The sequence below is a fragment of the Lemur catta genome, chromosome 2, assembly GCF_020740605.2.
Source record: "Lemur catta isolate mLemCat1 chromosome 2, mLemCat1.pri, whole genome shotgun sequence".
Lineage (NCBI taxonomy): Eukaryota > Metazoa > Chordata > Mammalia > Primates > Lemuridae > Lemur > Lemur catta.
In genome coordinates this window covers 41,712,141-41,735,926 of record NC_059129.1, presented here as the reverse complement: position 1 = coordinate 41,735,926, position 23,786 = coordinate 41,712,141, and the positions used below count along the sequence as shown (strand labels likewise).

At 48.1% G+C, this 23,786-nt stretch overlaps 1 non-coding gene across 1 annotated transcript; it reads right to left on the bottom strand.

The window, feature by feature from the left end:
* Positions 1–21,740: 21,740 nt before the first annotated feature.
* On the bottom strand, positions 21,741–21,847 carry LOC123633705. The gene has a single exon (XR_006733724.1). It is a non-coding gene; the product is annotated as a U6 spliceosomal RNA (small nuclear RNA).
* Between the last annotated feature and the right edge of the window lie 1,939 nt (positions 21,848–23,786).

The window sequence follows — 23,786 nt, the reverse complement described above, 5'->3', positions numbered from 1 at the left end:
GTTTGGCTCCGGATTCTCTCTTCCCTGCCACGGACCTGCCCGCGGTGGTCCAGGTGTTTGCACCCTCCACCCATCCTGGGGATCAGCCAGGTCCCCGGGAACTGGGCAGCTTGTGGGAGAGGAGGCTGGAGGAGGAGAAACACCTGAACCGAGCGATGGCGAGCTGCCTGCCTGCTTGAGCGGGACACGGGTGTTCTCAGAGAAGAGTCTCTGTCCTGGCGTCCACGTGTGGCTCCAACCTGAACTGAGAATCCCTTCTCCGGACGCCTTCCCCAGCAGCCCAGCCTCCCCGTCACCAGCCACACTCCCGTCCCCACACCTCCACCTCCTCCCCAGTTCTTTTCCCTCCTTGGACTCCCTTGGTCCCTCCCTGTTCTAGGGTGGGGGGTGAGTGTTTTCAGCTCCTGCCTCTCCTGCTAGCCCAAGCTCATTCTCCCAGGCTTGGGCTCTCCTTTCTCTCTGTCCCCTTTTCGCTTGTCCCCTCTATATTCACTCCTATTTGCACTTTTAACCTCTGTGGCAGCAGCCCATGCACTGCTCCCCAGGCTGAGAACGTAAGCACCATGAGGACAGGGGCCTTGTCGACTGTCCACTGCTGCACCCAGCACCAGGAACGGGGTCTGGAGCAGCCCGGGGGAGCGGCCCAATCCCCTCTGTCTCTCCCTCTCTCTAAGCCTCCCCCACTTCCTCTCCTCCTCTGCCCTACTCCTGAGCCACGCGGCTGCACAGGGTACCCGGAGGTGGCCTTCCCAGAACCTCTCCGGCTTCCCCACAAACCTGAAGCCCTTCGCAGCTCATAAAGTGCCCCGTGCATTTCATCATTTAACCCTCATTACTGTGAGGAGGGTATTAAAAGGTTATTTTTACAGATGGAGCAACTGGGAGTCAGAGAGATTAAGTAACTCACACAAGGTCACAAGTGACAGAGGCAGTGACTCAAACATAATTTTTCTCATTATCTGTCCAGGGAGTGTTCAAGTACAATATGCAATTAATAGAAATGGCAACTGACTTTTATTATATGGGCCAGACCCTGGACAAGGTGCTTTCACACACACCCTTCCAGCGAATCCTCACGACCACCCATCAGGCGGGCGCCACCGGGCGCGCTGTGCAGGGAGCCGAGGCTTGCACACGGCCACGCTGGGCACAGGGAGTGGAGCTGGCCTGGCGCTGGGTGCTGACGGCTCAGGGAAGCTGGGCCTGCAGCAGTGGAGGGTCTTGCGTAGCTGTGGCTGGTCCCTCGGGGTCGTCTTTGGTTTAAGGTTAGTTGTTGCTTAGAAAAAGAGGAGGAGAGGGGTCAGTAATCCGTGATGTAACAACGGCCCTAATGTTCACAGTAGAGACTGCTGCTGGCGCACTGATTTTTATGTCTTTCTTGGTGGTTAATTGGTAGAAGTGGTGGCCGGAGTAGCAGGAGTCATTTCTCCTATCCTAAAAGAGCATTTGTCTAGGAGTTAGGAGACCCCTTCTGCCACATGCCTTCTCTGCCAGGTCAGTCTAGGCAAGCCATTGAACTCTGCAGACCTCAGTCTTCTCATCTGTAAAATGGGATGAAAGCAGATGTCCAGCCTCCCTCACAGTGTTGTTAGCAAATCTAATTAAGACAATGATACGGTGCCTCAAAGATGGAAAAAGCCTGACCCATCAGAAGGGACTGACCCTAGTGCAGTACCTTGTCCCAGTGAGGCAGTCCCCACAGGACCATAGAAAGATAATTCTTAGTCCCATGGTGGGAGGCTGGCTGGGTACAGTGGCCCTAGTTGACTTCAGTTGGTTGTTAAGGTTGCTGTGATGCTTCCCACGGGGAATTACACTCGAGAGAATGATTCCAAGACCAAGCAGGGAGAGATGGCTTCTCATTTAAATAATTCATTCCTTAAACAAACTGTGTTCACTCCGTCAGACGTTTTTCCCTTATACACACACTGTTGGGTGATAATAATAGCTTTCTTCATACGTTTACCATGAACTAAATGTATCTATCACATAATGTACTCTTTTTTTTTTGTTTTTGAGACAGAGTCTCGCTCTGTTGCCTGGGCTAGAGTGAGTGCCGTGGCGTCAGCCTAGCTCACAGCAACCTCAAACTCCTGGGCTTAAGCGATCCTACTGCCTCAGCCTCCTGAGTAGCTGGGACTACAGGCATGCACCACCATGCCCGGCTAATTTTTTCTATATATATTTTAGTTGGCCAGATAATTTCTTTCTATTTTTAGTAGAGACAGGGTCTCGCTCTTGCTCAGGCTGGTCTCGAACTCCTGACCTTGAGCGATCCACCCGCCTCGACCTCCCAGAGTGCTAGGATTACAGGCGTGAGCCACCGTGCCCAGCCCATAATGTACTCTTATTATTTCCATTTCACAGGTGAAGGAACCAGGTCAGGTGACTTGCCCAAGGTCACACAGCCGTAAGAGGTGGAGCGTGGCTGTGGCACCATTTGGAAAGCGCAAGCATGGGAGGGCAAGTTGCACAGCGCAGGAGTGAGACTCTCCAGCCCCCACGGCTTAGTCGCCACCTGGAGTCTCTCCTCCAGCAAGTCCATTTTCTCCCATCTTCATGTCACCTGAAGGCCAGCAGTCTAGTCTTGGTTTTGTCTCTTTCTCTAGACGCTACCTCTGTGTTCCTCGCATTACTTGGCTGGAAGTATGTCCTCTCTGTCTCTCTCTTTTTTTTTTTTTTTTTTTGTGAGACAGAGTCTCACTCTGTCACCCAGGCTAGAGTGCTGTGGTATCATAATAGCTCACTGCAACCTCAAACTCCTGAGCTCAAGGGATCCTCCCGCCTCAGCCTCCTGAGTGGCTGGGACTACAGGAGCACACCACCACACCCGGCTAATTTCTTTCTATTTTTAGTAGACACGGGGTCTCACTCTTGCTCAGGCTGGTCTTGAACTCCTGACCTCAAGCGACCCTCCCGCCTGGGCCTCCCACAGTGCTAGGATCCAGGCCTGAGCCACTGCTCCCGGCCAGCGTGTCCTCTCTTGACTTCCTCCCATCTCCTTCTAGGTCAGCATCCTCCTTTGCTCTCAGGGAACTGGTGAACACGCCCGGAGACACTCACCTTTACTAAGCCATAATCTCCCCCCGGGGAGTGAGCACACACACCAGCCCTCAGGAAGATCTGTCACACGCCAGGGTGCTGTCCTGGTCACGGAGGCCTGTGCAGTTGAGAGGTAGGAATAATGGGAGGTTAACAGGAGCGTCTGGTCTCAGGACGTAGCTGTGGGCCACGTCCACACTCCCAGAGCAACGGCCGTTCCAGCGACTGTTCCCGGCGGCAGGTGAACCGATGCGGGAAGTGGTCCATCCCGCGGTGCAGTACGAGCCAGCGCTGCAGCTGTTGTCTGTTCTGAGGGAGGGCGCTGGGCTGGCGTGGATTCATTTTTGTTTCCAGATGGTCTCCTGCTAGACAAGTCCTACTGTGGGAAGGTGGTAGAAACAAGGTGTGAAATAATTTCAAAATCGTTCTTCTTGGCCTCAGGATGGGAGTCATGACCGGTGGGGCAAAGGCTGGTTCCTTTAGCACCTCTCCCTCTGTCCCTCTGCCTCCTTCTCCACATCCTGTGCTCAGACCACCCACTGGCTACCCAGGACCATCATCCCCTTCCCTCACCTCGACAGAACCCACCTCTCTAGCCAGGCATGGTGACGCATGCCTGTAGTCCCAGCTACCTGGGAGGCTGAGGCAGGAGGATCTCTTGAGCCCAGGAGTTCCAGGCTGCAGGGCACTGTGATCCTGCCACTGCACTCCAGCCTGGGTGACAGCGAGACCCTGTCTCAAAAAAACCAAAACCGAAAAAAACCACACCCCTAAATTCCATTGCTTTTGAGTCTCTCTGTCCACTGTGACATTGTAATATGATGAATTCAGAAGAACTAGCTCTGTTAGTGATCAGAGGTGAAGAAGGCGAGTCCAGAAAGACAAAACCAATCCCCTGTGTTAGTGGTCCCTTAATCGTCTGTCCCCAGCCTGCGCACTCAGGTGCCCTCCCCTTCCTCCTCCTGGGACATCTTGTCAGTTTCTGAAGGACGTTAAGCCATTTCTGTTTAATGTAAAATTTGTTACTCTGAAGAAGTTATTAAACAATTATCATGTAAGCATTAAATGATATTCCTCTATTTACAGGTTACTTACATAACTAATACATGTAAACTTATTAATTTAATAATCCAATTTATTCAAACATCAAATATTGGTTTTAGACTTAAACTCATTTAATTATTTAATTAAAATCTCAAATCTAATCTATAGGAGTCTCTTAAATGTCTTAACCCCCCTAAGAAGCAAACAAATGCAAAAATTATTATAATGATTACAAGATTGATCACACTCCATTAAAAGTCAGTTACCAAAGGCTAGTACCTTAGTTTTTGTTTTGTTTTGTTTTGTTTTTTGAGGCAGGGTCTTGCTCTGTCACCCAGGCTAGTGTGAAGTTTGTCATCATAGCTCACAGCAACCTCAAACTCCTGGGCTCAAGCAATCCTCCTGCCTCAGCCTCCCGAGTAGCTGGGACTACAGGTGCTGCCACCACGCCTGGCTATAGTACCTTAGATTTCAACTTATTTCTTCATTTTCCTCCTTCTTCTCTTTCCTATTCTATTCTTGAGTTACCTTTCTAGGATGTCAGTGTTTTCTATTTCAATACCGTCCTGAGGTCTCAGTAATCTTAGATCTGCATTCTGACCACTTGCGTCTTGGCTGACATCAGGCCTGTTGCACAGCTCAGAATTCAGATCTGAGCGGCTGGTCACCAGCGTGAGCTGCTACTCTTCCTTCTTCCTCTCCTTCCCCTTCCTTCTCTTTACTCTCCTCCTCCCCTTTCCCTTCCCTTTCCTTCCCCCTTCTTCTTCTCCTTCCCTTTCGTCTCCATCTTTTCCTCCTCCTCCTCACTCTAATTGAAGAAGAATAGTTAAGTCAATAAAACTATTTTAAAAAGCTTCCTTGATATATTAATTCATACACCAAACAGTTTGCCCATTTAAAATGTACAAAACAAGGGAATGGTTTTTAGCATACTCACGGAGTTGTAAAACCATCACCATCATCGATTTTAGAACATTTTCTTCAGCCCCCAAATAAAGCTTATACCCACTAGCAGTCACTCCCCGTCTTCCCGTCCTCCACCCCGCCGCCGCCCTAGGCAGCCACCAGTCTAGTTTCCGTCTTTATGGATTTGCCTGTTCTGGACATTTCATGTAAACGGAATCATATTTAATACAACACACGGTCCTTTGTGACTGGCTTCTTTCATTTAGCGCAATGTTTTCAAGGTTCATCCATGTTGTAGCACATGTCAGTAATTCGTTCCTTTTTTTTTTTGAGACAGGGTCTCGCTCTGTCACCCGGGATAGAGTGCAGTGGCATCATCATAGCTCACAGCAACCTCAAACTCCTGGGCTCAAATGATCCTCCTGTCTCAGCCTCCTGAGTAGCTGGGGCTACAGGCATGAGCCACCATGGTGGCTAATTTTTCCATTTTTAGTAGAGACGAGGTCTCAGCTCCTGCTCAGGCTGGTCTTGAACTCCTGACCTCAAGCGATCCTCCCACCTCGGCCTCCCGGAGTGCTAGGATTACAGGCGTGAGCCACTGTGCCCAGCTACTTTATTCCTTTTTATTTTCAAATTCATTTTTATTCCATTGCATGGATGGATATACCGCATCTTATTTTCCATTCATCAGTTGATGGACATTGTAGGCTCTTTCCGTTGTTTTGGCCGTTATGAGTATAGTGTTATGAACATTCATGGAACAAGTTCTTGTGTAGACACATATTTTCATTTTTCGGGGCTACAAACCTAGGAGTGGAATTGCTGAGTCATACGGCAACTCCATGCTCAACCTTTTGAGGAGCTGCCAGGCTGCTTTCTGAAGCGGCTGCACCACCTCATTCCCGCCAGCTGTGTGTGACAGGTCCACTTGTTCCATATCCTCGCTGACACCTGCTATTATCTGTCTTTTTATTATAGCCAGCCTAGTGGGTATGACATGCTTTCTCACTGGGGAATATAACTCTTTCTAGGTGCACATCTTTCACATAGATTTTAGAATTTTGCAACCTATTTTCTCCCCCAAATATACTTTAAAAATCTCTCTTGGCCATTATTACATAATCTGTTTTTTCTCATTATGATATGCTGACTTGATCTGTTAGGATTATTGAGTCTTATGCGTTCCTCATTTGCATTTTACTATAATGAGTAGGGCAATTTAGATATTTCATCCTCTGGGAGATGAGGAATCGGGTAGACTTGGCTAGCTCTCCTTTTCGGGGGTGTCTCTGTCTTGGTACCTACCGCTGGAACTGCCTTCTCCTTCGTTATGGCCTCTGACCGCCCTCGCCAGACGGTCTCCTTCGCCGCGGCCGCGCCTGCAATGCGGCCGCTTGGCTTTCCCTCCGCTCCCCGGCTCTGTCTTCTGCTTCCACGGACAGAAGTCAGCACCCACCTCCGCTTTATGAACAGACACATGCTTAATAGCGGAGACAAAATGAACAGTTCCCTTTTTATTATTCATAAAATCAATTTTTAAAACTCTACTCTTTTCTATTAATATTACAGCCACCTCCGGTGCCCTCTCGTTAATATTGTCTTTTGAGTGTCATAAAGATTTCATGGTCTTCGCAGCCCAAATTCACCTCAGTTAACCATAGTTATCATTCCTCCTCCCCATCTTCTTTCTTTCACGCTCAACTGTCTCCCCTTGAGCCATGGGAGCTCCTTTAAGTTGGCTTCTTTGCCCTTTTTACCACTTTCCTCAACATTCCTGAAGGCCTTGCTCTCTGGCAACAATGGAAATTCAGGTCCTGTCCCGATTCTTCCCTTCCCTGAGACATGGAATCAGCTATCACACAAGCCTTGCAGTTGAAGGGGTCCTAGTTTCTTTAAGTGGAGAATAGTGTTTGAAACCAAAGGCTAGGCGCTGGGGGTCCGCATGAGAGCTGGTGGCCTGCATGAGAGCTGGTGGCAAAAATGCTTCCTCCTCTGCTGGCTGCTTTTATGACAGACACTGACATCAGGTTGGATAACTTAACATGCCACGTTTGTCTGCCCTACTTTTATCAGAGGACGGGTGTGGTCAACCTTGAAGACTCTCCACGTCACTGCCAGACAAGGAGGGGAACAAACCCGGACCAGATTTTACGTGGGATGACATGAAGGACTGTCTGGAGGCTAACGAGGGGTGGGGAGGGTTGGAGGGTGTGAATTAGGCAGCACCCCAGGGAAGGTGAGGGGAGGGGGGGCCAGCCCACTGTAGAGATTTTGAAGGCATCAGTTTGGAATAGAGGAAGTGCTCAGTGATTTTTCCACCTGACATTGTCGCCTAGTTAGGGCCTGTTGAGCTACAGGCGTTTGGGACGTGACCATGTGTTCTCTCAAATAGCATATTGAATGTGATCTTATTTGGAAACAGGGTCTTCACAGAGGTAATCAAGTTGAAATGAGGTCATTAGCAGAAGCCTTAATGCAGTAGGACTAGTGTCCCTATGAAAAGGGGAAATTTGGACTCAGATATACACAGAGGCAAGATGACTTAAAGACGCAGGGATGGCCAGGCGTGGTGGCTCACACCTGTGCTGATGACAACACTCTGGGAGGCCAAGGCAGGAGGATCACTTGAGCTCACGAGTTCGAGACCAGCCTCAGCAAAAGCAAGACCCTGTCTCTACTAAAAACAGAGAGAAATTAGCCAGACAACTAAAAATAGAAAAAATTAGCCGGGCATGGCGGCGCATGCCTGTAGTCCCAGCTGCTGTGGAGGCTGAGGCAGGAGGATCATTTGAGCCCAGGAGTTTGAGGTTGAAGTGAGCTAGGATGACACCATGGCACTCTAGCTTGGGTAACAGAGCAAGACACTGTCTCAAAAAAAAAAAAAAAAGAAAGACACAGGGGTAATACTATCTGTCAAGGCCCCCAGAAGGAACCAATCCTGCCAACACCTTGAATCCCAGACTTCTAGCTCCACGGCACTGAGAGAACAAATTTCTGTTGTTTAAACTGCCTGGCCAACTGCCACACCCTCTTTGCCCGCCACCCCTTCAGCCTCCGCTGCAGGATCCCCTCAGCTGTTACTGGTCACCAGCAACCAAGTATAAACAACTTTAAGACACTATTTTGAGAGCAAGGTTACATTATTCCCTCATTTCACTGTTAATTATTCCACACTTATTACATCTGGGCACTGTGGCTGCAGGAGGAGCAAGACACGCATGGTCCTTCACCTGGAGCTTACAGGCCAGCTGGGAGACAGGTATGACGGCATTTGTACACAAGGAATATGGAGGAGCCAGCCGCTGTGGTGCATGCGTGTAATCCCAGCTACATGGGAGGCCAAGGCCAGAGGATCTCTTGAGGCCAGGGGTTCAAGACCATCCTAGGCAATATAATGAGACTCTGTCTCTACTTAAAATTAAAAAAAATTAATTAGCTAGGCGTGGTGGCGTGTGCCTATGTAACAGAGAGAATGGCTTGAAAAAGGGCAAAAATATTTTCTGTCTCTTTAAAACGTCCAGAAAACCTCTCCCACTTCTTTTGGAAAAGGAAAACCTGCATCCCTGCCTCAGGCCAGTGGTTGGGAGGGGCAGGGAGTGTCCCTTCTTCTTTGTGCTACCAGAGGTGGCTCAGCGGGAACTGTCTGGGCAGAGTTGCAGAGGGGGTCTGGGTGGAGATTGTCTTCTAGGAGATGGGACTGATCACAATAGCCTGAAACTGAAAACTGAAACTGAACCTTCCCCCCCTTTAGAAAGCTCTATATTTCTACTTAAGATTAGGACGATGACATTTTAGACAGGAGTCTCCCTTCCTCCTTATTTGCTGGTGAATTAATAAACTCCTCTTTCCTTCTCCTCCAACCACTTGTCTTTGTTCTGATGCTTGAGCCCAGGAGCTGGAGGCTGCAGTGAGCTGTGATGGTGCCACAGCACTCCAGCCTGGGCAACAAAGCAACACCCTGTCTCTAAAAGGAAACACATTGAGGGAGGTGGCACTGTGTACGTGTGTGTGTGAGGGGCTTAGGGTGTGGTGTGGCCAGGGCACCTCCAGGCCAGATGGCAGAGCCCCGGGCACCTGCAGGACAGAAGGAAGCCAAGGGCTGCAGAAAGAGCCGGGGGCTGGGGGAGGTTTAGGTGTCAACACTGCCCGGCCTTCTAGGCCCTCTAGGGATTTGGGGCTTTACTCTACCTGGGAGCCACGGGAATTCAAAGTTTTAAGCAGGAGAGAAACAGGATCATATTTACTTGCCTTTTAAAATGATTTCTCTGGGTGCTGGAGAGCCTGGAGGAGGGTAAGTGTGGCTGAGGAAGATAGAGTTGATGCTCTGGGGAGCTTCAGAAAGGCAAGAAAAGGGCGGTTAAGTGCACTGAGGGCAAGTGGAGGCGCTTGTGTTTGCCCGGCTGACTCCCGACGGGCAAGTCACGGGAGAGGAAGTGACTCCTCAGGTGGTTCTGCAGGGCCTGGCACAGCCCGAGCTTCCTGCGTGAGGGAGGTGCTTTTGTTTAATTGTTAAATGTGTTTCCTGTTTATGCCCTTCTTTCTCACATGGAGATCTTCATGGCCTCCTGCCCGAGTGCTGACAGCGATGTCCTAATTGGCCTCCCGCCCGGCTCTGCCTCGTCCAGCCCCAGCTCCTCTGACCGCTCCCCTGCTGGGTACTGGCTGGCTGCAGAGCCTGGTGCTTGGGGGAAGGCCATCCTCATGCAGCTCACGGCCTCTGGGGGCTCTCGCTCCCTCTACTCCTCACCCTCACCCTCGGCCCGCTCTCTGCCAGGCAGACACCACAGGTGGACCTCAGCGAATGTTTGCAAAACCAATGAATCAATGCGTGGATGCACCAGGCCACTGCCAGCCAACCCACCCTGTGCCAGGCCCTGAGCCCTTGGCCACTCTGCACCTCGCTCCGGTGATTCCTCCACCTCCTCCTTCTCTGCCTAGTAAATGCTCCATGTGGCCAGGTACGGTGGCTCGCGCCTTTAACCCTAGAGCTTTGGGAAGCCGAGGTGGATGGCTTGCTTGAAGCCAGTAGTTCGGAACCAGCCTGAGCAACATAGCATGACCCCATCTCTACAAAATAATAAAATAAAAATTAAAAAATTAGCCGAGTGTGGTGGTGCACACCTGTAGTCCCAGCTACTCACAAGGCCGAGGCGGGAGGATCCCTTGAGCCCAGGAGTTTGGGGCTGCAGTGAGCTATGACTACACCACTATGGCATTCCAGCCTGGGCAAGAACTTTCTCTAAAAATAAAAATTAAAAAATGCCCATTCTAGTTCCAGATTTTAACAAAACCTGGGGAGTCCTAGGAGAGTACAGTAGAGGGAACAGAGGGAGGAAACAAGTGAAAGTGTGTTTGGTTCAGGGGAAAGACTAAAGATATCGATGAATCTTTGATGTTAAATAAAAATATAACTTTATGATTACATTATTTCAGGACAGGGAAAATAAAAAAAATGTGTAACTTTAAGTAGCTTTGCTAAAAATTTAAAAGTAATCACTAATTAGACTAGAGAAGTAAAAGTCCATGTTTCAAATTACTGGAAGGCCTGAAACAACAACATAGAAAGCAACTCTTTCAGTGAAAATCAGGAAAGAAAAAAATAATAGTAAAGTAATATAGATGTACAAGTTGATCTCTTTTTTAAAAAGTAGGCCAGGCACAGTGGCTCACGCCTATAATCCCAGCACTTTGGGAGGGGGGCAGGAAGACTGCTTGAGGCCAGGCCCTCATGACCAGTCTGGGCAACAGAGCAAGACCCCATCTCTATAAAAGATAAAACAATTAGCCAGGCATAGTGGCTCAAACCTGTAGTCCCAGCTACTCAGGAGGCTGAGGCAGGAGGATTGCTTGAGCCCAGGAGTTCGAGGCTGCAGTGAGCTATGATCGCGCCCATGCACTCTAGCCTAGGTGATGGAGCAAGACCCTGTCTCTAAAGAAAAAAAAGAAAAAAATGTATATCTATGCAGAAAACCTGTCAAGATGTTATTCAGTGGTTACTACTTGGTGGTAGAAGCTTTTCAGGACTTTTCAAGTTTTATTTGTACTTTTACAAGGAACGTATACAGTACCAGGTTTAGGATAAAAGCAAAACTAACAAAAAAAGGCCCATTCATCTACAAATGACTCATTGTTCAAGTCTTTACTGACCCCCTACTGAACTCCCATGCCCTTGATGCCTTTCTCATGACATTGAATAATTATGGTTGTAACTACTGTAACACGTGGGCACTAAGCTCCCTAAGCCTCAGTTTCCTTATCTGTAAAGTGGGGATAGTCAGAGTTCCCATGTGATAGGATTGTTGAGATGACTCAGCCAAACATTTCCATGTTAAATGATTAACATAGTGCCTGGCAGGATAAGAACTCAATAAGCTTTTACTTCTGCTCCTCTTATTACAGTTTACATTAATTCCAAACAACTCTCCAACACTGGCATTATCACCTTTATAAATGGTTAAAATATGGCTCAGAGAGGTTAAGTAACTTGCCTAAAATCACACAGCTAGTAAAGGTTTCCCGGGAAGTTAGATGGAAGTTAATCAGCCACAAATGCAAGTTGTGGGGAATCTGCACACAGGGAACGAGAGGTGCCGTCTGGGAAGGAATTGCAAATGGTGCTAAGGAAATTGGGGAGTCAGTCAGTCCAATCAAAGGGTAACACTGGGGAAGCATACATGGATGGAGACTACAACAGAGGATTGAATCCATGTTACTAGGTTCCATCTGAAGAAAGAATGTGGCTACAGAAGAGGCTGGCCGTTATGGAATCTAGGAAGGGGGGGCCCAAGGACAAGAATTGTGTGCTGTTTAGTCATTGTTCCCCGCAGGGAGACAGGCATGAGTATTCTGTTGTAAGCTTTTAGTCAGCAGCCCCAGATGGCCGCAACATCAACTGTTATAACAACACTGAGCTCACAGCAATGCTCTACATATCAGAAGACGGATGGAGAGAGGGACTTCTTATGCCAGTCTGCTGGAAGAACATGTGCACCACTATTTCATGATTACACTAGAGTCCACGGCATGGGATTGCATTGTTCCAACCGATTCTGCCTGAACATGGTGCCAGGAGCTGTCCCAGGGACACTGGAAGGAATGAATGAATCCAGTGAAACTTGTATTTATGGTAATGATATGGCTGAGATGCTGTTCAGTTTATGGCACCACTTCCAGCCCGTGGGGACCAGAGGAGCACTGCCTCTGATCTCAGGAAGAGGAATAGTGCGCTGCTTCTGAGACTCTTGTCTTTCTACTTTAGATGCTGGGAGCCATGTAATGATTGTGTTTCCTTCTTTGAACTGGCTGCTACAGAACTCAGTTCCAAATTTGCGACCCCCTCCCAGCGTGTTTATACTAATGTCACTGGTTTTATCTAATTTTGCTAACTCTTCATTTGCCCCAGTTGTAATTTTCATTCTATTGTATTATATCGTGTTTAGGCTATTTTAGATTTTGTTTAAAACAAGACTGGTATAAATAAATACAACATTTTATTCCAGTACTGGTTTTACTATGACCTGGATGAAATATTCCCAAAGTATCTACCTCTCCTGACTTTGAGTTCTTGGTCACCAAGCAACATTTTGATTGGCAGTCGCCTTTCTATCCAGGCATCTTGCTTCTAGAAGGCAGGCACCCTGGGTAATGGACAAGAGTCCAGGCAGTTCCCAGGTTACAGACCACCCGACTTAGGGGGTTCTGTGCTTACAAACAGACTCCTAAGTCTCCCCACAAGGATAATTTATAATTGAATAATTAAATTAATAATTCAGGAACTAGTTTCTTCCGTGCATGTAAACAAATCTGTGTGGCTAAGCAGTTCGTTGGCGTGGCATCTTTGCGCAGCAGCTAGTCTCATAGGTAGACAGAGAAACAGCTGATAGAAACACAAGAACATGAAGAATCAGAAGATCCAGATCCAAGAAAATGTATGGCAAAAGAATGATTTGAAGCCTCTGCCTCCATGAAACAGGATCTGCTAAGCCTGAGGAGCAAGATCCTAACATTGCGCAGTTAACAAAGGTTTACTGTGCAGTTAGTGAGAACATCAGCTGCTACAAGGCCATTGACGACAAAAAAAGAAAAAGGCTGTGCCAACAACCCTAGACACCGTTGTTTTTTTTTTTTAAGACAGAGTCTCGCTTTGTTGCCCGGGCTAGAGTGAGTGCCGTGGCGTCAGACTAGCTCACAGCAACCTCAAACTCTGGGCTCAAGCGATCCTCCTGCCTCAGCCTCCCGAGTGGCTGGGACTACAGGCATGCGCCACCATGCCCGGCTAATTTTTCTATATACATTTTTAGCTGTCCAGATAATTTCTTTCTATTTTTAGTAGAGACGGGGTCTCGCTCTTGCTCAGGCTGTCTAGACACCTTTTTAAGAAACCGATTTCAGTGGTGAGCTCCCCGCTCCCGCAACAGAACCAAACCCTGATTTCCGGCTCCCGCTCGGGCCTCTCCAGTGCCACCTCCATCATCTTCCCGCTAAGGTCAGCTGCTTGCTTCGTCACAAACGCCCTTCCAGGGAGCAAGAAGCTGATGCAACGGTGAGCGTCATTCTCTTTTGAAATTTCTCCCAGCTCCTATCTAAAGTTTTTGTATGAGTTTGTTTTTATGTTCTGTTTGAATTAAAAGAAGGAGCACAATAGCTTCTGTGACTTATGATTATATTACAGTACAGGGGTGTTATTATCATTACAGTATTACACTGTGTTATTACCACATATGAGCCATATGGAACGATCATTATCATTACTGGATATGTGCTGTGCACCAGGGATCCGGGTTACATACAAATCCCACCTAAAGATGTTCTCAGGAACACACTCCTCCACAACCCCAGGAACTTCCGTATTTCACCTCAGGAGGGAAATGGCTCCTACCCTGGAGATCCAGCAATATAACCTTGTGTCTGTCCCAGTTTCTTTCCTGCCAGTGGGGATTGTTCCAGAGCTCAGAAGGGAGCTCCCTGGGTACGCAGTCCGGCCAACTCCCTGAACTCATTTTATGGGGGCAAACCCATTTGCCATGAACAGCAAACGAGGCTTTCCAGGGGAAGTCGAGGGAAAGGAACCAGCTCCAAGGAACGGCCTCAGGGCACTCGGCAGTTTATCGTAGAAACACATTTAATCTGGCAGCAGTAGCTGTTGACCCCGGGCAGGCGAGAGAAGCTCCCTAAGCAGTAAGTAGTGTCTTCGTTGGTACAATGGGATAATGGTACCACCTCCCTCTTCGTGTGGATTCAATGAGGTGACTCATGTAAATCATTTAGCACAGCTACTGCGACGATTGCCATGCCTATTACTGCCAAGACTATAAGCATTAATTACCCTCACTGCAGCTGTGAGGTGGGTTGGATTAGTCACCTTTGAAAGAGGGGACGGGGCAGCCGCGCGGCCGCCACCCCGCGTCCCCCCGCGTCCCCCGCTAGAGGGCGGCGAGGCCGGCGCCGCGCGGGCCCCAAGCGCCGGAGCCGGTGGGAGCGGGAAGGCGGACGGTAGCGCACGTCACGGCTGGCTGGGTGCGGAGCCCCCGCGTTCTAGCACCTGCTTCGCCCGCTCCCTCTGCCTGAAGTCACTGCGCAGCGCCACCTCTCTGTGGTCACAGCTCCTGTCCCTACGACTCTGCCCACAATGACACCTAAATCCACCCGCTACATCCCTGTCCCCCATGAAAATCCCAGCTTCTCTGCACACTGAGATTTAGGGACTGGACCTCCTCCACCTGCGAGTTCTTCCAGCCGAGTAAATAAGAGAGAGCGCAAACCCAACCCCCCTGGTCAGGTTCGGATCTCTCCTCTAGGCAGAACGACAGCAAATACCGTTCACCTTTCACGTCTGCCGCATCAGACCCGCGATCTCATCCGACTTCCGTGACATTCCTGGCGACGGACCGTCAGTCCTGTCAAGGTACGCCCTGCCTGGAGACCCGGCCCGCCCGCGCTCTCGCGCCCACTCGTGGGGCGCCGGGGCCCAGAGGACGTGTGGGGGCTCGGGCAAGGGGTGCCCTTCCCAGGACAGGAGCGGCGACACTGAGAACTGTAAAATTACCCTGCGGGACAGGGGTGGAGCTCAGACAGGCACAAAGCGCGCCTGCGGGCTTGCCTGCTCCCGGGTCAGACCCCGAGTCCCCAGCTGCCTCCCAAACTTCCCCAAAGGCGCTCCAGTCTCCAAAGCCAAGGAGCAGCTACAGCAGCAGCTACAGCTTCTACTTCCCAGACGAGGCAGTGGGGGCTGGGCCCGGGGCAGCCGGCGAGGAGCCGGGCGGGGGTCGCACCGCTGGGGGTCGCGCTCTCCACTCAGCGCCGCCTCCGTCTTTTGTCCCGCGGTTCCCGCCTTGTGTGTATCACTCCGACCCCCAGTCCTTTGCCACTTCCTTCTGTTTTCTCTCCTTGTTCTCCCTTTCTTTCTTCCCACTCTCGGCACTTGGAGTGCTTGGGCTGATGTCCGCCCAGGGGCGCGGGGACTTTATCTTCTCTGTGGCAGCTTCTCGGAGGCGGCGGGGCCGGCAGGCGAGGAGCCGTGGGCCCGCTCAGGCTTGCAGCCGGCACCCCGCCTTGGGGACACATGCCGCAGGTTGGACTGCTCTTTGCACCTGAAGAACCTCATGTTTCACCAGAAGGGCTCACAACTTTTGAACAGGGACCAATTTTGACTTCAAATATAAAATGCTTTCTCCCTATCCCTAGGGTCTTTATTCATTTGTATTATTTTAGATTGCTTAGAGTATTTTATTATTTTGTCATTTTACTATTTCCTTTCACCAGTTTCGATATTTCCTTGTCCTTTTAGCTCTTGTGCTTTGCTTCTTTATTTTTATGCCATTAAGTTTATACCATATATATAAAATATGATTTTCTCTTCTCCACTTTTTTGTTGTTGTTGAGACAGAGTCTCACTCTGTTGCCCAGGCTACAGTGCCGTGGCGTCAGCCTAGCTCACAGCAACCTCAAACTCCTGGGCTCAAGTGATCCTCCTGCCTCAGCCTCCCGAGTAGCTGGGACTACAGGCATGCACCACCCTGCCCAGCTAATTTTTTCTATATATTTTTAGTTGTCTGGTTAATTTCTTTCTATTTTTTAGTAGAGACGGGGTCTCGCTCTTGCTCAGCCTGGTATCAAACTCCTGACCTTGAGCGATCCTCCTGCCTCGGTCTCCCAGAGTGCTAGGATTACAGGCGTGAGCCACCACGCCCAGCCTCTTCTCCACTTTTTAAACTCTTTTAGAAAGCCAATTTTGTTCAAATGTCTTTTACAGTGGTAAAATATATATAACATAAAACTTGCCATTTTAATCATTTTAAATGCATTATTCAGTGGCATTAATTACATTTTATAGTGTTGTGCAATCATCACCACTATGTATTTCCAAAATATTCCATCACTCCAAACAGAAACTCTGTACCCATTAAGCAGTAACTTTCCCCTGGTAACCGCTAATCTACTTCTGTCTCTATGGCATCCCTAGTTTATTTTATTTTATTTTAGAGACAGTGTCTCACTGCAGTGCAATGGTGCAATCATAGCTCACTGCAGCCTCAAACTCCTTGGTTCAAGCATTCCTCCTGTCTCAGCCTCCCGAGTAGCTGGATGTTCTTCTTTTAAATAGTTAATGTAAGTAAAATCATACAATGTTTGTTTTTTCATGTCTGGCTTATTTCATTTAGTATATATTTTTTCCAAGATCCATTTATGTCATAGCATGTATTGGAACATAATTTCTTTTTATGGCTGAATAATAGTCCTTTATACCTTTTCCGTGTGTGTATGTGTGTGTGTGTATGGTTTATTGTTATTGTGTGTGTGTGTGTGTATGGTTTATTGTTATTGTTGGCTTTGTTTTTGTAGAGACGGGGTCTCGCTTTTTTGCCCAGGCTGGTCTCGAACTCTTGGCCTCAAGTGATCCTCCTACCTCAGTCTCTCAAAGTGCTGGGATTACAGGTGTGAGCCACCATGCCTAAGAAAATATCCCTAACTCATCTTTGAGGCAATGTCGAACCTTCCTGTTAGATTCCTTGTGGAAGACAAAAATAGAACATAACTGGGCTTTCCAATACTTACATCTGCCTGTCTTCGTCTTATCTGTTTCCAGCCTGGTTTCACCCCCTCCCTATCATAAGGAAGATCTCAGGGTGTGGCTGATCTCAGCTGCCTTCCGTATAGTAAGACCAAGAGCAGCCAGCTGGGCCTGGGTGGATACTCAGGAGGGCTTTTAGAATGGAGTCTGCTGAATTCCTACTGAGCCGCATCTGACGATGAAGCCTGGAGCACCTACTCGGCAGTCCAGGCTGCAGTCTGTCTTACTTCCTGAATGTTCTTGGGGAGTGCTCAGAGGGGCCGAAGGGAAAATGTGTAGTAGGGACTGACATTCGTTCTCCCCTTCTCTCACAGTACTAGAATCCCTCATTCCTAGCTGAGCATATGGCCCTCTAGATTATCTCACATTTCCTGGCCTTTACTGCAGCCCAGTAGTGAACACTTTCTAGCTAACAGAATGAGAGAGGAAGTAATGTGTGCGATTTCAAGGAATACCCTTAATGGGAGGAACCTTATTCCTTCTTTCCCTCCTTGTCCAACCTCCTGCTTGGGATGTGATTACTATGGCTAAACTCATCTAGATAGTGAGAATATTTAGCTGGGAGTGGTAGCGTGCACCTGTATTCCCTCTACTTGGAAGGCTGAGGTAGAAGGATCACTTGAGCCCAGGAGTTCATGGTTGCGGTGAGCTATAATCACGCCACTGCACTTTAGCCTGGACAACAGAGCAAGACCCTGTCTCTAAAAATAAAATAAATAAAATAAAATACATAAAAAATAAATAGTGAGACTAAGAGCCCTTTCCTATGGGTAGTCAGAGTGGAAAGCTGGAAGTAGCCTGGATTGCAGATTTTCATTATGAAGCTATTGTATCAGTCTTGAACTGCCACTATCTGGACCATTATAAGAGAGACAGTGACAGGCTCACCCCTAATATTTGCAGGGCTTAGAGTAATAGTACAAATGAAGACCCACATACCATAGGACTAAAGATTTAAAAGTTACAAGTGAAATAAGTAAATTACTATATTAAATATGTTTTTATCTTTTGTCTTGATAAATACCTTCATATTGACCTAGTAGGCGAATGTAGCAGGCACTGTCGTCTGCCACCTATATTCTGCCTTTAGGATCAAGTCACTCATTCCCCAGCTGCCAAGAGTGTTGGCTGTGACAGCTCCTTCTCTGGGAATTGCCCTTAGCTGAAAAGAGCTGCCTTGCCCAAGACCATGCCTCGCCTCCTTGGGGGAGCGCACAAGCACTGACTGGTAGATAGGGTATGCAAAGCCTCAGTGGTCTTGCCTCAGGCCTGGGTAACAATCCCAATGCCAGAGGGCCCCCTCAGCCCCCCACCCCCCGCAGTGGGATAGGCTAAGCCCTGTTTTACAGCCTCATCACAGTTCAGTTTCTCTCTCCCTGTCCTGTCTCTCTCAGCCCTTCAAAGCGTTCATCCCGAGTACTCCCCATAAACTTTCTGCATGCAAATCTATCTTACAGTCTGTTTTCTGGGGAATCTAGTCTAAGACATCCAGGCTTGAATTTAGAATTCTGGGACTCCCCATAGTTCCGTGGCAGAATGTGGCAGAGTGAGGAAAGCCAGCTCTGGGTCCCCTACCTGCAGTCTACTCTACTTCTTTTTCCTGAAAATACAAGGCTCCTCAAGCTCCGGCCCCACACCGTTCTCCGAAAACAGCCGCCCTTCGGTTATCCTGGGCCCAAGAGTGGGCACAACAGCAGCAGGGCACACCCGTGGGGGGATGGGCCCCAGGGCGAGGCCGCGCAAGCTTGGACGCAGGCTGCGGCCATTTGTGCCAGGAATTCAGGGGTCCCAAGTACCTAGAATGTCGTTTAGAAGAAGCAGTGCAAGCTCTGTCGGTAGGTCTATCCCCTTGGCTTCTTGTCACATGAGGTGGGGGATGGTAGAGCAGGTCCTTCTAAATCATGGAGCCCAGGGCAGGGTCCTCATTTGCCTGGATCGAAGGGTGGGAAAAACTTTTCTGTTATTTAAACCACTGTCATTTGTGTCCCTGCCAAGAGCAGCCAGAAATCCATATTTTAACACATAGAGTTGAGTTCCTGTGCTTCTATGCCCATCTTCCTAAAAGAGAATAGTATGTCTCATAAGAAGGGACTTCATAAGTTAGTTACTCTCAGGGGCTAGAATAGACTGCTGTTTCCTCCATTTTAATGATGTTTTCCACCATCAAAGTCTGATTTCATTAGGAAACCCATTTATGTGAGACATGTCTCTCATTAAAAACTATCCAGGGCCGGGTGCAGTGGCTCAGGTTTATATCCTAGCACTTCGTGAGGCCGACATAGGAGGATCGCTTGATGCCAGGAGTTTGAGACCAGCCTGGGCAACTTAATGAGATCCTGTCTCTGTGAAAAATTAAAAAATTAGCCAAGTGTGGTGGAGTACAACTTGAAATCCTAGCTACCTGGGAGGCTGAGGCAGGAGGATCGCCTGAGCCCAGGAATTTGAGGTTGCTGTGAGCTATTTAATCTGATGATGTCACTTGCACCCCAGTGTGGGCAACAGAGTAAGACCTCGTCTCAAAAAAATAAACAACAAAACAAAAAACCAACTATCTAAATAAGTTCTCCTGTAGCCAGCTGTGCTGGCCTTTTGGCTCTCCTCGTTGCTGAGGGCTATGTCCCTGGACGATCCTTCAGCATCCATCAGTTCCATTCTCTCTAGTGACAGTCTGCAGGAACATTTCCATTTATTGCCTCTCCAGTAATTCTCAGCCCTTCGCAAACAAACTAGGCCAGAAAACCACAGACTTGTCCACAAAAATTGGCTTGGGTGGACTCAAAGCACTCCCCTTCCAAAGGACCACCCTTTGAAAACCATGAGCCTATTTCCTTAGCTATGGTAGACAGAAAGAGACTTCTGGTGTCTCAAGTACCAAATCCTCCTACTGCAACCCAATTCCCTGAGAAAAATATGCACTGATTCCTCATTTTGGTAAGATACCACAGTAGGTAAGTTGTTACCATCGGGGCAAGTGGGGTGATTGACATCTCTGTACTATTTTTGCACTTTTTGTGAATCTCTAATTATTTCAAAAAAAAAAGAGAGAAGAAGGAAAAGAAGAGGAGAGCAGGGCGTGGTCGCTCATGCCTGTAATCCTAGCACTGTGTGAGGCCAAGGCGGGAGGATCGCTTGAGCTCAGGAGTTCGAGACCAGCCTGAGCAAGAGCGAGATCTTGTCTCTACTAAAAATAGAAAAAATTAGCCTGGGTGGTGGTATGCGCCTGTAGTCCCAGCTACTCGGGAGGCTGAGGCAGAAGGATCGCCTGAGCCCAGGAGTTTGAGGTTGCTGTGTGCTATTATGATACCATGGCACTCTAGCCTGGGTGACAGAGCAAGACTGTCTCAAGAAAAAATAAAAAAGAAGAAGAAGAAAGAAAGAAAAAGAAAGAAAGAAAGAAAGAAAGAAAGAAAGAAAGAAAGAAAGAAAGAAAGAAAGAGTAGAAAGTAGAGGAAATAGAAGAGGATGAAGAGAGGGAGAAAGGAGAGAAGGAGGGGGGACATTAAAAATATATCTTTATAAAAAATTGAGGTCATTTCTGGCTTCCTTCCTTAGTGAACTGGATTAGTGAACAACTGGATCTGTGAACCAACGACTCTGCCTAGACAAGAGGCAGGGATGTGTAGCCTGCCCTGTCCCCTGTCCCAGGAGTCCTTCTGCTCCGGCCTCCATAAGAGGCGTAAGGTGTCCTTCACCAGCAGGAGGTGGCTCTGGGTAATCCCCATGGCACCGCCTTAAAGAATGACTTTGCCTGGAGCGTCTGCCTCACACGTCTCCCTCAGGAGCCCAGGGGGGCTCTGCAGCTGGTAGGTGCTAATGGAGGATTTTAGGATTTTGAATCTTGGTTATCTCATCTTTGAAGACTTGACCCCCATCTGGCATATTCTAGAAGATGGAACTGAGGAGGGTGTAGGCACAGGGCCCTGGGAATTAGGGCTGAGTCACTGGAGAGTCTCAAACCTCAGAGCAGCTGCCTTTCTCTTGGGCTCAGGCCAAGACTGGGGGAGGCTGGAGCGTGGTGGACCTCACAGGCCCCAGGGCCGCAGGCTTATTTGTGACCATGGCAGCTCCATTGGCACGAGGCTAAGGAAGTCTTGGGTTTGCAGGGATAGAAATCAGAGCCGAGAGGAGCAGAGGGAGTGGTGGAGAATGTAGGGCCTTGAAATTTCCCTGGCTGTCTGGTAGGAATGCGAGGTGCTGTGTGTACATAGAAGTGCAGACCGCGTGGCGCTCAGTCGCCGGACGCCAGGGTGAAGGGGTAAAGGAAGACAGTCTACAGTGCATTGGCAGGAAAACTAGGAGGCTTCTACATTTATGAGAACTGTTCCCATTATACATTTGTACATTTTCCAGAATGTAGGAATACCAGATGCCACTTTTTAAATAATGCATTGATTTTATTTCCCTAGTTTATTAACACATTGTAATGACATATATTCAGATGCCACTTTTTAAGAGCAGAGACAGTCTGCATGATGGTGGAGTTTTGTTTGTTTTTTAAACCCAGTACATGTCCTAGTGTTCTAATGTATAATATCTCCTAAGTGAGTTTTTATTTAACTATTTTAAATATTTACCAAATTTATACACGTATATAATTTAAAAAGCCAAATAGCTCTTCAAGATTTATAACCAAAAGCTCTGGTCCCTGTACCAACCTCTAATTCTCTCTTCCTAGAAGTGAACATTTCAATGCTCCATTCTTAAAAATAATTTCCTTGTGCAGGTGCTCTGCTCATCTTCTTTGTATCCTTCCAGTTTTAGTATCTGTGCTGCCAAAGCGAGCACCTCAGTGGGCTTTTGTCTTCCCATTTCTTTTTTTCTTTCTTGCTGTCCATCCTAGTTTGTCCTAGTGTCTATTTCTTAATAATAAATTATATCAGTCAGGGTTCAGTGCAGGAAATAAAGATTACTCTAGGTGTACTAAACAGGTAAAGATTTTACGAAGGGTATTAAGAGCTTTTGAAATCTTTAGAAGAGCTGAGGAAGCGCGTCCTGAGCTGTGCCTTTTGGAATGATATCCAGCACTTTCTAGATCTGCCAGGGTTTCCTTTGATCACTCGTCTACGAATTTGTCACTAACTTGCCACCAAATTCTCCAGAAGTGCAGTTTTTCTCTCCTACCAAGTGCATTATAATTAATCAATTTCATCTTTTCTTGGAGACATCCTTTCATAGCTAGGCAAAGGAATTTTCTTTATTTCCAAGGTCTTGGCCCCAAACTCTGTTTTGATCTGAACCTGCTGATCCTGGTTCTCCTGCATAGCTACCTCCTGGGGTGTCCCTCCAAGAGCATCCTGGGGTTTGTATTTAACACATTCTTTGGAGGATCCCTCACTTTGATGAAACTTCCGAAGGAAAGGGGCAAGGGAGAGAAATTTTGTCTGAAAATGTCTTTTTTATTATTATTACACCTGATTAATAGTTTTACTGAGAATAGAATTCCAAGTTGCAAGATTTTACCTCCAAATTTCGAAAGCACTGCTCCACTATCTTCTAGCTTCCAGTGCTGCTGTAGAAAAGCCCTATGCTGTCTGAGTCTTGATATGTGACCTCTTGTTTCCTTTTGTCCAATTTTGGGATTTGTCTCTTGCCTCTAGTATTTTAAAAATTCGTGATGATATGCCTTGGGCTCCATTCCTTTTGCTGGACACTTTTGCAAGACAATTGAGGTCCATCTCAATTTGGAATCTTATATCTCTCAGTGCCGAGAAATCGTCTTGAATTATTTCTTCGATAATTTCCTCCCTTCTGCTCTCTCTTTGTTCTTTTTAGAAATATTATTATGCATCTAGATTAACTTTCTAATTTTCATATATTTTCCATACCATTTACATTTCTTTATCCTTTGCTTCTTTTTAGAAGATTTCTTCAACTTTAAATTCTAACACTTCTGTGGAACTTTATGCTTTTGAAATGATATTTTTAATTAACAATGTTTCTTTTTAGACATATTCATGTTTATAGCCTCTTATTCTTTTTCCATGAAGACAATATCTTCTCTTTGATGAAAACATTAATTACATTGGGTTTTATTGTGTGGTTCTTTGCATTGTCTCTATTTCTTACACTTTTCTTAATTCTTGTGTTTCAATCCCCGCCTTTCATGTCAATCAGCGGCTTTCCTCACGTGATGACTGTTACCACTTTGTTGCCTGACTGCTCTGCGACAGGTCCTCCGCAGCCAGCGCAGCATTAAGCGCTGTCAGCAGAGGGCGCCGCGGGGACCCTGCAGGAGGAAAGAATGTCTCCGGGTTCTGGGAGCTGCGCTTTTTGATTCTCGCGGTCCTGCTGCGAGGCGGTGGTGGGGATGCCCAGCTGCGCGCTGACAGCACGCGTTCCCTCGGCCAGCGGGTCCTGACGGCGACACTGCGTGCCGCAGGCCCTGCACGCGCTGGGTGGGCTCCCGTTCTGCCTTGCCGCCACTGCACCCCAAAGGAGCGCTTCCTGCTTGCCCGCGACCGTGGACGGGCTTGGGCCCGGGCGTCCCGGTGAAACTGCCCCCTCCGGGGGGGCTCATCCACTCCTTCGCAATGAAGTCTGAGTCCAGCTTCGGCCGCCCTTGCAGTGTGAGCTGCGTGCTGTCCCCTGGCCCCGGGGCATTCCGTGGAGTTCTCCTTTCGTCTTTAGAGCTAGTCCCCCGTTACAGCCAATAATTCTTTCCGTCAGACTTTCCCTGCCCAAATCAGGGCCGGCTTCCGCCTCCAGCCCGGGCCGGGAGCCGCGG